Raw genomic sequence first — 14,491 nt, 5'->3', positions numbered from 1 at the left:
AGGCTAGTGGGTGCTCAGCACCAGTCAGTCAGTCAGTCAGTCTCTCCCTCTCTCTCTCTCTCCCTCCCTCCCTCCCTCCCTCTCTCTCCCTTGCTGCCAGAGGATGGTGCTAGAGTCTTGGGTCTTGAGCAAGGTTTAGTTGACGCTGTTTGTGGACTGGACTCTGTAGTTCATGTTAGGATGTGTTTCTCGTTTCTGGGTGTCCCTTTTTTTTGATGCTATTTTGTGCAATTCTGATCAGGCGGCGGGCTCTGGGGCCTACAGGCAACAAACAACACAGTGCTATCTTGAATGAACGGAGTTGAAGCTGAATTTTCTTGGACTGTTTGACTGACTTGGTGGTTTAATGTTTTATATTCCGTGTTTTTCACTCGTTTTTGTTTGCTGTTTGAGTAAAATTGTTCTTTTTTTGCTCACTGGGGGCTTGATGGTTTTCTTTGTTTGTAGCTGTCAGTGGGAAGCCGAATCTTAGAGTTGTATATTGCAATCATACTTTGATAATAAATGCACTTTGAATCTTTTATACAGCTCCATAACAATGTTTGCACTAATAATCCAGAGACCTGAACTTCCAAGAACAATCCAAGCTTTTGTTTCTACACTTGTCTCATTATCATTCCTGATATAGGGGCTCGACCTAAATTGTTGACAATCCCATTGCTTCTACAGAGGCTGTATGAGCCTTGGAGTTCCTCCCGGTTTACCATTTGTTCATTATCACCTTGTTTTGTCACTTAATGGTTACTTTCCTCTGCTCTATCAGAGTTTCCCTTGTGTACTTCTGAGGGGACGCCTGAGTAAATTTAAATGCTGTTAATTAAAAAGAACTAGAAGAGAGAGAAACATCCAGTAAGAGTGACTGTGAAATTGCCAGATTGTTATTAAAAAACTTTGAGTTCATTGATGTCCCGCAGGGAAGACAATCTGCTGCCATGCCTCCATGTGACCGTAGCACAATTGTAGATTCTTACCTGCCCTCTATCAAGGCACGGCAAAATGCTGTGTTGCCAAGGCAGCAGCTCACCAGTATGCTTACGGCAAGCAAGGTTAGAATAATTCACGCCACCCTCACATCTCCTACATCCACACTCCAAGAATACATTTCCAAAAGATGAACACCCCTTCTACTGATTAGACTGGGAGTCTATTTTTGGATAAGCATAAAAAACATGATTGCTTATTCTTCACCCTGACCTGGGACACATCTGGTCCAACTGAGTTCAAGTCATAGTCATAGAAAAGTACAACACTGAAACACCCTTCAACCCATCCAGTCCGTGCTGACCCATTTAATCTGCACCTGCACCATAGCCCTTCATACACCTGTCATCCATGTACCAAGCCAAACTTCTCCTAAACATTGAAATCGAGCTCGCATGCACCACCTGCACAGGCAACTCGTTCCACACTCTCACGACCCTCTGAGTAAAGAAGTTTCCACTCATGTTCTTCTTAAACTTGTCACCTTTCACCCTTAACCCATGACCTCTAGTTGTAAACCCACCCAGCTTCAGTGGAAGAAACCTGCCTGCACTTACCTTATCTATACCCCTCATAATTTTGTATACCTCTATCAAATTTCCCCTCAGTCTCAATCTTACTGGAGTTCTCATCTCGTATCCAGACTCCTGATTGATTTGAATAAAAATAAACTCAGATACCACAATTTGGAAATTATACAAAAAGTGTTGGAAACACCTGGCAAGCCAGAGAGCATATGTGGAAAGATAAGCAGCTGATGTTTCAGGTCCTAGTCCCAATAACAGAACTGGGAGAAAGAGAAAGTAAAATGAAGGGACTGTTTCTGATAGGATGAGATAACATGAGTTAGTGTAGCAGTTGGAATCGGTCTGGGATTCTTTCTGTAGTAAAATGGAATTCTTTGTTCTAGTTGTGTGTTGCAAAAATTGTGTATAATTTGTGTTTATGTTTTTCCTATGAATGCTTGTGTATCTGATGCTATGTCCCTGTGATCCCGCTACGTTTTCCTTTGTATCTGTACGATTGCATATGACTTTAGGGTTTGACCTTGTTATGTGCTGTTCATAGCAAGGTTGTGGGCAAACCGTGTTGACAGAAAAAAAAGTCGGATAATGACAGGCAGAAATGGCCAGTTCTGATATGAACAGAGTCAATAACCTCAAGTAGGTAAATCTGATATGGAGTCCCGAATGCTCCAAAGACGCAGGAAGAGGTGTGGGCAACATACCCACACACAAAATGCTAGAGGGACTCATCAAGTCAGGCAGAATCAATGGAGAGCAGTAAACAGTTGACTTTTTTAAACCTAGACCTTTCATCGTGCAGGAAAGGAAGGGGGCAGAAACCAGAATAAAAAGGGTGGGGGAGGAAGGGAGGAGAAGTAGAAGCTGTCAGATGGTGAGTGAGACTGGGTGAGGGAGAAGGTGAGTAAGTTGGGGAGGCGGGATGGAATAAGAAGCTCGGAGGTGATAGATGGAAGAGGCAAAGGGCGAGGGCTGAGCAAGGAAGAATCTGATAGGAGAGGACAGTGAACTTTGGGAGAAAGGGAAGGAGGTGGGGCACCTGAGGGAAGCGATGTGTAGGAGGGGAGAAGAGAAAGGGTGGACAGAAAAAGAGAGAAGGGAAAGGGGGAAGAAATTATGGGACTTCTAAGAAATTGATGTTCACGCCAGCAGATTGGAGGCTACCCAGACAGTTATTCCTCATGCTTGCCTTAGGCTTCACTGTAGCACTAGAAAGCCATGGACAGACAGGTCAAAATTGGAGAGAAATGGCGCATTAAAGTGCAAAGCAACCAGAAGTCAAGGTTACTCCTGTCTACTGAACACTGCTGAAAAACCTTCAGCCAATCGGTAGAGAAGACCACATAGTTAACTTTAGTGCTAGGAGAAGGGCAAGTCCAGCTACCTGATTTGGAAAACTATTTAAGACCCTAGATAGTGGGAAGAGAATTTATTGCATCTTCTGTGGTTGCATCGAAAAGTGCTGTAGAGTGGGGAGGTGTTGGTCGGATGGAAGAGCGGAACAGGGAGCAATCTCTTTGAAATGCTGAAAGGGGAGGGCAATATTTGTTGAGTAGAGGAATCTTGCTGCAATTGTCAAAAAATTGTGAAGGATAGTCAGTTTAGTGCAGAGGCTGATGTGGTGCAAGTTGAGGACCAGGGAACTACTGTTTTGCTTTGTCCAGGAGTTGAGGTGTGGGAACAGAGTTATGGGAAATAGGTGCTATTTACCTTAATTTCAGTGCACAGCCCTCGGAATTGCAATGGACAATCTGCAGCCCTCGGGTCTGTAGTTAACCTCAGAACTTTGAATTGCGTCATCAGAACTGATTGTCGGTGTGGATAAGTGATCTATTGATTGCATTCTGTTTTGATCTTGTCACTGACATTCCTATTAATGTGGTCAAAGTCTGAAACAGTTACTGTTTAGCAATGATTGCACTTGGAGAGTGTTTTGTATTTCAAAAACTTTTTATATAGGTATAAAAAGAGCTTGGTGCTTTTGGGATTTTTCAGCAGGCTGCAATTTGCTTGAGGAGTTTTTCATTGGTAAAGTAGCACAAGGTTTAGTAAGGGCTTGGGTGCTTTTGGGACTTCAGTCAGTGCAAGAGCACATTCGTTGGTGACACAGCAGGACAGTTAAAAAGATCTCAGGTGCTTTTGTGATTTTTTGGCAGGCTGCGATCATAATGATTTATTAGACACTTGGCAGGGCCAATAAAACGAAGTAAGATGTAAGCGGAGCAGCCATTGTGTGAGTAGACAGTGTTAGAGTGGTCAGGCTTTGGCTTAACAGGCTTAGGCAAAAACGGGTTTGGGGAAGCGCAGGTGGAGGTTCTAAGTAAGCTCTGGTAAATTTTCTTTTTCAGTTGGTGCATAGCTAGTGTGCTGGGAAAGGCTCCAGAGTTAGTGCTATGTTCCTTGTGTGAGATGTGGGAACTTTGGGAGTCTCCCTGATAACTACATCTGCACAAGGTGCACCGAGCAGCAACTCCTCAGAGACTGTGTTAAAGAACCAGAGCTGCAGCTGAATGATCTTCGGCTCATACGGGAAAGGGAGGAGGTAATACATAGGAGACACAGGGAGTGGCAGGAGGCAGGTACCTGAGTGATTCTCAGGAGAGGGAAAGAGAACAGGCAACTAGTGTAGAGTACTACTGTGGCCATTCCCCTCAATAGTAAGCTTTGGATATTGCTAACGGGGGGATGACCTACCGGAGGGAAACCACAGCAGCCTGATCTCTGGCACTGAGTCAGTCTCTATAGCTCAGAATGGAAGAGGGGAGAAGAGGAGAGCAGTAGTTGTAGGGGAGGGGATTCCATAATTAGAAAAGCATGTGGCAAATTCAGTAGTTGTGAAAGAGATACCCAGATAGTATGTTGCCTTCCAGGTGCCAGAGTCAGGGATGTCTCATATCAGGTCCACTGCATTCTAAGGGGGAATGGTGAACAGACAGAACTTATGGTACATACATATTGGTATATTGGTGCCAATGACTTACTGTATGTAGGAAAAGGGAGGAGGTCCTGAAGAGGAAATATAGGGAGTTAGGTAGAAAGTTGAAAAACAGGACCTCCATGGTAGTGATATCTGTACTGCTGCCTGCACCACGTTCCAGTGAGGATAAGAATAGATGATTTGGCAGATGAATGCGTGGCTGAGGAATTGGTGCAGGGGGCAGGGTTTCAAATTTCAGTGGGATCTCTTCTGGAGAAAATATGATCTGTACAAAAAGGATGGGTTACCTCTGAACCCGAGGGGGACCAATATCCTTGTGGGCAGGTTTGCAAGAACTATTGAAGAGTGTTTAAAATAATTTGGCAGAGGGAGGGGAACCAGAGTGATAGGGCTGAGGATGGGTAGTTTAAAGCTGAAACTTCAAAGTAAATTTATTGTCAATGTACATATACGTCACCATATTCAACCCTGAGATTTGTTTCCTTGTGGGCGTACTCAATAAATCCAATAACCGTAATAGAATCAGTGAAAGACCCCACCCAGCAGGGTGGACAACCAGTATGCTAAAGACAGCAAACTGTGCAAGTGCAAAGAAAAAAAAAGAAATAATAATAATATATAAATAAGCAATAAATATCAAGGACATGAGATGAGGAGTCCTTGAAAGTGAGTCAATAGGCTGTGAGAACAGTTCAGTGATGGGACAGTGAAATTGAGTGAGGTTATCCCCTCAGAAGCCTGATGGTTGAGGGGTAATAAATGTTCCTGAACCTGGTGATGTGAGTCCTGAAGCTTCTGTACCTTCTTCCTGATGGCAACAGTGAGAATAGAGCATGACCTAGGTTGCAGGGATCCCTGAGGCTTTCTTGTGACAATGCTTCATGTAGGTGTGCTCAATGGTGGGAAGGGTTTTACCCCTGATAGACTGGGCCATATCCCCTACTTTTTGTCGGATTTTCCATTCAAGGGCTTGGTGTTTCCATATCAGTTTGTGACATAGCCAGTCATTATACTCTCCACTACACATACATAAAAGTTTATCAAAGTTTTAGCTGCCACGCTGAATTTTCATAAACTTCGTAAAGGAAGTAGATGTGTTGCCTTATTTTCTCTATAATTACACTTACGTGCTGGGCCCAGGACAAGTCCTCTGAAATGATAACACGGAGGAACTTAAACTCGCTGACACCCTCCACCTCTGATCCTCTGGTTCATGAACCTCTGGTTTCCTCCTCCTGAGGTTGATAATCAGCTGCTTGGTCTTGCTGACTTTGAGTAAGAGGTTGTTGTGGCACCACTCAGCCAGACTTTTCAGTTTCCCTCCTGTATGCTGATTCGTCACGGCCTTTGGTACAGCCAACGACTGTGGTGTCGTCAGCAAACTTATATTTGGCATTGCAGCTGTGCTTAGCCATACATAATTGTAAAGCAAGTAGAGCAGGGGCTAAGCACACAGCCTTGTGGTGCACCTGTGCTGATGGAGATTGTGGAGATGTTGTTGCTAAACTGAACTGACTGGAGGTCTGTAAGTGAGGAAATCGCTTGCAGACCACAATTAGGATACAACTACATGTAGTGTGTAGCGAACTGTGAGGAAGGAAAGACAAATGATAGGGCAAAATTGCAGTCAGTGAAATCAAAAAAGGTGATGGACACAGAACTGAAGGTGTTATATTTGAATGCACGCAGTACAGTATATGGAATAAGGTAGGTGATTTTGCACCACTGTTGGAAATTGGCAGTATGTTGCTGTAAGCATTACTGAGTCGTGGCTGAAAGAAGATCATAGTTGGGAGCTTAACTTCCAAGGGTACATTTGTATCAAAAGGACAGACAGGTAGGCAGAAGGGGTGGACTGGCTCAGTTGATAAAAAATAAAATCAAATCCTTAGAAAGAGGTGACAAAAGGTGACATAAGATCAGAAGATGTAAAATCCACGTGGGAAGGGTTAAGAATCTGCAAGGGTAAAAAGATCCTGATATGAGTTATATACAGGCCTCCCAACAGTAACCAAGGCCAATCAGAGATTGAGAGTAAGAGGCAAAGTGACTCACAAGCTTGGTGAGTATGAATTAAAAAGCAACTCCGAGGGATTTTCAGCATTCGAGCAGCAGCCAGTCAGAAAAAGGGAACAAGTGAAAAAGTACCCACACAGGTTGGTGAATGTGCATTAAAAAGAAGTGTTTTGCTGGAATTTCGGCATTAGAACAGCAGCCAATCAGAGATCAGGATTCATTAGCAATAGCAAATTAAAATAAGGCAGAGGCAAGCAGATCAGACATTGTTGGAGTGAACAGTGTTAGAGTGGGTCTAATGAGGCTTTAGCTCTTCGAGGTTTCAACGAGGAGAGGCTTGAATGAGAAAAGGCCAAAAGCCGTGGGTAGTTTTTTTTTCAATTTATTTATTGTTTCCTTCTTTATGATTGCACAGTTAGAGCAGTAGGGATGGCAGGGAGGATTGTCGAATGCTCCTCTTGTGGGATGTGGGAAGGCAGGGAGACCTTCCATGTGTCAGGTGACTTCACCTGTAAGAAGTGTATCCAGCAGCAGCTTCTAGCAATCTATGCTAAGGAACTGGAGCTGGAACTGGATGAACTCTGGATCATTCGGGGGTTTGAAGGGGTGATAGGCAGAACATATAGAGAGGTAGTTACACCCAAGGTGCAGGACACAGGAAACTGGGTGACTGTCAGGAGTGTGAAAAGGGTTAAACAGCAAGTGCGGAGTACCCAGGTGACCATCTCTCTCAGCAACAGGTAAACCACTTTTGAAACTGTTGGGCGGGGGGATGACCTAGCAGAGGAAAGCCACAGCAGTCAGTTCTTGGCACTGACTCTAGCTCTGTCGATCAGAAAGAAAGGGAGGAGAAGAGATGAGCTGTGTTGATAGAGGATTCATTAGTTAATAATAATGATAATGTAGGTCGCATCCGGAACTTTTCTGGGTAGTGGACGACTACCGTTCTGACGTCGTTGGAATTCGCGTACGAGGCAAGTTACAGCAGTGGTTTGCCATTGCCTTCTGCCGGGTGAGTTTTTTTTCAAAGAGATCACCAGCTCTTAACCCCGCACAGATGGAGAGCGTGCCGGGGGGAGCCGGCTGGATTTGAACTTTGGAACCTCCGTCCTGCAGTCCAGCGCTGATGCCACTACGCCACCAGCTGATTCATTAGTTAGGGGAACCAAAAAAAGAGGTTCTGTGGATGAGAATGAGATTCCCAGATGGTATGTTGCCCTCCAGGTGCCAGGGTCTGTGACATCTCAGATTGAATCCTCATCATTCTTAAGGGGGAGAGTGAGCAGCCAGAGGTCATGGTCCATATAGGTAACAATGACTACCTGTGCCATGTGTTAGTGAGACCAGAAATAGAAAGGTCATAAAGTTTAATATTGGGTAAGGAGTTGGCACACGAATGAAGGCTTCAGTTTTTTGGATCATTGGGCTCTTTTCCAGGGAAAGTGGGACTGTACAGAAGAGATGGTTTACACCTAAACTGGAGCGGGATTAATATCCTAGAACTGTGGAGTGCGGGAGGGGTTAAACTAGAATTGCAGGGGGATGGGAAACAGTGCCAGAACAGAAAGTGGAGAGATTGTGGAGACAGGTGTTGTTAGGACCTCAGACAAAGTCAGAAATCAAAAAGTTGAGTATGGTGGGACTAATGTTTTGAGTTGTGTATATTTCAATGCACTAAATATTGTAGGAAAGGAAGGTGAGCTCAGGGCATGGATCAACACATGGAATTATGATATTGTAGTCATTAGTGAGACTTGGTTGCAGGATTGGCAGGTCAATATTCCAGGGTTCCATTATTTAGACGTGATAGAACAGGAGGGATTAAAAGGGGGTGGGGTGGCGTTACTCGTCAAGGAAAACATCACGCTAGTGTTCAGTCAGGACAGACTTGATGACTTGTCTAGTGAGGCTTTATGGGTGGAACTGAGGAACGAAAAAGGTATAACCACGTTAATGGGACTGTATTACAGACCACCCAACAGTCCATAGGATTTAGAGGAACAAATATGTAGAGATCACAGACTGTTGTAAGAAACATAAGGTTGTGATAGGAGGTGATTTTAACTTTCCACACATTGACTGGGACTCCCATACTGTAAAAGGACTAGGTGGGATAAGGTTTGTCAAATAGGTTCAGGGAAGTTTCCTTAATCTGTAGCTAGAAGTCCCAATGAGAGAGTGTGCAAGACTTCATCTCCTATTACGGAATGAGACAGGGCAGGTGACAGAAGTTTGTGTTGGGGAACACTTTGTATCTAGTGAACATAATGCCATTAGTCTCAAGGTAATTATGGTCCTTGGGTTGAGGTTCTAAATTGGAGAAAGGCCAATTTTGATGGTGTCAGAAAGGATCTGGCAAGTGTGGGTTGGGACGGGCTGTTTTCTGGCAAAGGTATACTTGGTAAGTGGGAGGCCTTCAAAAGTGAAAATTTGAGAGTACAAATCTTGTATCTGGCTGTCAGAATAAAAGGAAATATAACAGGTTAGGGGATCCTTGGTTTTTGAGAGATATTGAGGCCCTACTAAAGAAAAAAGGAGGTACATAGCAGGTATAGGCAGGTAGGAACAAATGATGTTCTTGAGAAGTATAAGAATTGCAAAAGAACACTTAAGTACGAAATCAGGAGGACTAAAAGAAAGCATTAAGTTACTCTAGCAGACAAGGTGGAGGATAATCCTAAGGACTTCAACAGATATGTTACGAACAAAAGGATTGCAAGGGACAAAATTGATCCTCTGGGAGATCAAAATGGTAATCTATGTGTGGAGCTGAAAGAGATGAAGGAGATCTTAAATGGATTTTCTAAAATCTGTATTTACCCAGGAGAGGGATACAGTCTGTAGAAGTGAGGCAAAGCAGCAATGAAGTCATGAACTCTATACAGATTAGACAGGAGGAGGTGTTTGCTATTCTGAAATAAATCAGTGAGGATAAATCCCCACAGCCTGACAAGTGTTCCCTCGGTCCCTGTGGGAGGCAAGTGCAGAAATTGCAGGGGCCCTAGCAGAGATATTTAAATCATCCTTAGCGACAGGCGAGGTACCAGTGGATTGGAGGATAGCTAATGTTATTCCACTTTTAAGGCAGGTTCTAAGAATAAACCAAGAAATTATAGGCTGGTGAGCCTGACCTCAGTAGTGGGAAAGTTATTGGATGGTATTCGAAGGGACCGGATATATGAATATTTAGATAGACGTGGACTGATTAGGGATAGTCAGCATGGCTTTGTGCATGGTAGGTCTTGTCTAATCAATCTTATAGAGCTTTTTTAATGAAATTATGAGAAAAGTTGAAGAAGGCGAGGCATATCACAAAGTCCCGCGTGGGTGGTTATTCAAGAAGGTTCAGTCGCTTGGTATTCAAGATGGTATAGTAAATTGGATTAGACATTGGCTTTGTGGGGGGAAACCAGAGAGTGATAGTAGATGTTTACCTCTCTAAATGGAGGCCTGTGACTAGTGGAGTGCTGCAGAGATCAGTGCTGAGTCTGTTGTTGTTTGTCATCTATATCAATGATCTGGATGATAATGTGGTTAACTGGATCAGTAAATTTGTGGATGACACCAAGATTGCAGCGGGATCTGGACCAGCAGGAAACATGGGCTGAAAAATAGTGGATGGAATTTAATGCATTCAAATGTGCAGTGTTGCACTTTGGGAGGACCAACCAGGGTAGGTCTTACACAGTGAACGGTAGGGCACTGAGGAGTGTAGTAGAACAAAAGGATCTGGGACTACAGGTCCATAATTCATTGAAAGTGGCGTCACAGGTAGATAGAGTCGTAAAGACAGCTTTTTGCATATTGGCCTTCAGAGGTCACAGTATTGAGTACAAGAGATGGGATGTTATGTTGAAGTTGTATAATACATTGGTGAGGTCTAATTTGGAGTATTCTGTGCAGTTTTGGACATGTACCTACAGCAAAGATGTAAATAAGATTGAAAGAGTACAGAGAAAATTTACAAGGATGTTGCTGGAATTGGAGGACCTGAGTTATAAGGAAAGATTGAATTGGTTAGAATTTAATTCCCTAGAATGTGGAAAATTGAGGTGAGATATGATAGAGGTATACAAAATTATGAGGGGCATTGATAGGGTAAATTTAAACTGGCCTTTTCCACTGAGGTTGGGTGAGACGACAACTGGAGTCACGGGTTAAGAATGAAATTTGAAATGTTTAAGGGGAACATGAGGGGAAATTTCTTTACTTAAATAGTGGTGAGAGTGTGGAACAAGCTGCCAGCGCAAATGGTGGATGTAATTTTGATTTCAATGTTTAAGAGGAATTTGGATAGGTACATAAATGGGAAGCATATGGGGGGCTATGGTCCAGGCGCAGGTCAATGGACTAGGCAGTTTAAATGGTTTGGCATGCACTAGATTGGGAGAATCAGGTTGCTGCTGGATCCCAAGAGAGGGAAATTTGTAGAATGTCTATGAGATGGATTTTTAGAGCAGCTTGTGGTTGAGTCCATTAGAGGAACAGCAGTTCTGGATAAGAGTTAAGTATTGGCCCAGATTTGATTAGCAAGTTTCAGATAAAGGGAGTGAAGTGATCTTAATATGATAGAATTCACCCTGCAGTTTGAGAAGGAGAAGGTAAAATTGGATGTATCAGTATTACACTGGAATAAAGGAAATTGCAGAGGCATGAGAGAGGATCTGGCCAAAGTTAATTGAAAGGGGACACTGGAAGGGACGATGGCAGAGCAGCAATGACTGGAATTTCTGGGAGCAATTCAGAAGGTGCAGGAAAGATATCCCAAAGATGAAGATGTATTCTAAAGGGAGGATGAGACAACAGTGGCTGACAAGGGAAGTCAAAGACAGCATAAAAGCAACAGAGGGTATATAATATAATAAAAAAAAAGTGGGAAGTTAGGGAAGCTTTTAAAAAGCAATGCAATGCAACAAAAAAGCCATAAAGAGAGAAAATATAAAATATTAAGGTAAACTAGCCAATAATATAAAAGAGGATACAAAAAGGTTTTCAGATATATAAAGAGTAAAAGAGAGATGAGAGTGGAAATTGGACTGCTGGAAAATGACGCTGGAGAGATACTAATACAGACAAAGAAATGGCAGTTGAACTTAAGTACTTTGCATCACTCCTCACTGTGGAAGACGCTAGGAGAATGCCAGAAAGTTGAGAGTATTAGGCAGCAGAAGTGAGTGTTGTTGCTTTTACTGAGGAGAAGGTACTTGGGAAGTTGAAATGTCTGAAGGTAGAGAAGTCACGTGTAACTGATGAACTAGACCCCAGGGTTCTGAAAGAGGTAGCTGAAAAGATAGTGGAGGCTTTAGTAATGATCTTTCAAGAATCATTAGATTCTGGGATGTTTATGCAGGACAGGAAAATTGAAAATTTCACACCATTTTTTAAGAAGGGATGAAAACAGCGAAGGGAAGAGAGGAAGAAAGGAAATGATACGCCAGTAAGCCTGACTTCAGTGTTGGAAAGATGTTGGACTCTTATTATATTTTGGGATACTGAGAGGCACAGGACAAAATTGGCCGAAGTCAGCATGGCCTCCTTAAGGGGAAATCTTGCCTGACAGATCTGTTGTAATTCTTGGAGGAAATGACAGGCAGGATAGACAAAAGAGAGTCAGTGGATGTCGTTTATTTGGATTTTCAGAAGGCCTTTGCAAAGGTGCTGCACAGGAGGCTGCTTAACGAAATGTGAGCCATGGTATTACAGGAAAGATACTAGCATGGATAGAAGATTGGCTCACTGTTGGAGAGTCTACGTACTGGCAGGGAGAGGCTTATGTAGTCAACTCTCCTTTTTGCAAGACTGCTGGCCAGCAATGGAAGCTGGAAGCAAGAGCTGACAAGCATTTTCCACTACACTACCACACTAGATGCATCACAACCATCATTTTACACACAAAGGATGCATAGATCCTTCAAATTTGCCATGCAAATTGATAGGATGGTAAGAAGACATATAGAGTGTTGGCCATATGGCGTGTTGGATATATGGAGTGTTGACATATGGAGTGTTGGCCTTCATTGGTCTGGGGGTTACATTCAAGAGCTTCAAAGTAATATTACAGCTCTATAAAACTGTGTAAAAAGTAACTACACACTTTTCCCCAGGATGGAAATGGCTAACGTGAGTGGGCATAATTTTAAAGTGCTCCGAGGAAAATTCAGGGGGTACATCAGAGAGTGGTAGGTGCGCAGAAAGTTTATGGTGGTGGTAGAAGAAGATACGTTAGGGACATTTTGGAGACTCTTGGTTTGGCACATGGATGAAAGAAAAATGGAGGGCCACGTGGGTTAGATTGATCTTATGGTAGGTTAAAAGGTCAGAATAACATCAGGAGTCAAAGGCCTGTACTGTTGTATGTTCTATACTGAAGAGGGCTGCTTGGAAGCAGATATTTGTTTGTTTCTTAAAGGTGAAGATTGGAAGAAACAATGTGATTTCATGACAGGACAGGTGAACATACTTGTGAGATATTCTTTGAGGGGCTTCTCCTGGCCGTACTGACTAGACAAGTATTTATCGAGCAGGTCTGAACCAATCCAGCTCTACACAGCCAAGTACAACTAACTATCAAGCTATTGCTTCCAGTAGTTTTACTTAAGCTGAAGGAATGGATAGACCAGAATCAATGAGTGGTCCCAACGTTCCCACTCGCTGCCATCTAAAACCTTAAAGCTGTAAGACAAAGTTGCACAAGGTAATCTGTCTGTGACCTTCTGCGTAGAAGGATTTGCAGATTAGTAAGATGACAAGCTTTTGGAAAAGAAGCACCATCCATGGAGATGACACTGGAGACTTGCTGACTCTTTAAACTCCTGAAGCTTCTCCTCAATATCACGTTCAACGAGATTGGTTTCAGCAACCTCTACTGGAGTTGGTGCATTGTCCTCTCCCTCACCTGCTTTGTGAATGCCTTTGAGGATGAAGAACCTTTTAACCTTCAACCTCATTGCACCTTACTGCTATATTGGAGAACCAAAGGGAAGTTTTCACATTCACCAACTTATACGATCCCTTTTAAGTCATAAGATGCTTTCTATGATCATGTCCAACTCCTAAATCTGCCTCCTCATAGCTCAATCAGAACTTAACCACCCCAGCAATGTCAATCTGTCCTCAACTGCCAAAAACCTCACCTACTTTTCCTCTATAAGACACACCTTAAAGTAGACCCCCTTGGCTGCTCAAGTCAGACACTCACTCATACTGATGTACAGAGAGAGCTTGAGGTCCATGCATACTTGCCCATGCAAGTCGATAGGGTGGTAAAGAGGGCATAAACCGTGCTTGTCTTCATTGGTCAGGGCACTGAGTGAGGAAGTCACGTTGCAGATTTATAAAACTTAGGCAAAGCTGCATCTGCAGTATTGCATACAATTCTGGTCGCCCCCCCCCCCCATTACAGGAAGGATGTGGAGGTTTTGGAAAGTGTGTAGAAGAGATTTAACAGAGATGCTGTCTGGATTAGAGGGCATATGCTTTAAAGAGAGATTAAACAACCCTAGGTTATTTAGAAACACAGAAAGCTTACAGCACAAAATAGGACCTTCGGCCCACAAAGTTGTGCTGAACATGTCCTTACTGTAGAAATTACCAAGAGTTACCCATAGCCCTCTATTTTGCTAAGCTCCATGTACCTATCCAGGGGCCTCTTAAGCTCCAGTTTCTCTGGAGCATTGGAGGTGGAGGGGAGACCTGATGGTTATAAAATTTGAGAGGCATGGATAGGGTAGACAGTCAGAATCTTTCTCTCAGGATGGAAATGTCAGGGACTAGAGTCCATGCGGTTAAGGTGAGAGGCGGAAAGCTTAAAGGAACTGAGTGAGGCTAGTTAGTTTTTACACAGGGAGCGACTGGCGCCCAGGCTGGATGCCAAGGTTAGTGGTGGACGCAGATAGACCAGTGGTGTTTGAGGCTTTTAGACACATGAATATGTAGGGATTGGAGAGATACAGATCACGTTAGGCAGAAGAGATTTAGTTCAATTTGAAATCTCAGTACAGACATTGAGGCCCCAAAAGCCTGTTTCTGTGCT

This window comes from Mobula hypostoma, chromosome 24 (genome assembly GCF_963921235.1).
Source record: "Mobula hypostoma chromosome 24, sMobHyp1.1, whole genome shotgun sequence".
NCBI lineage: Eukaryota > Metazoa > Chordata > Chondrichthyes > Myliobatiformes > Myliobatidae > Mobula > Mobula hypostoma.
The sequence above is the reverse complement of the archived record's forward strand: the minus strand, read 5'-3'. Positions refer to the sequence as shown.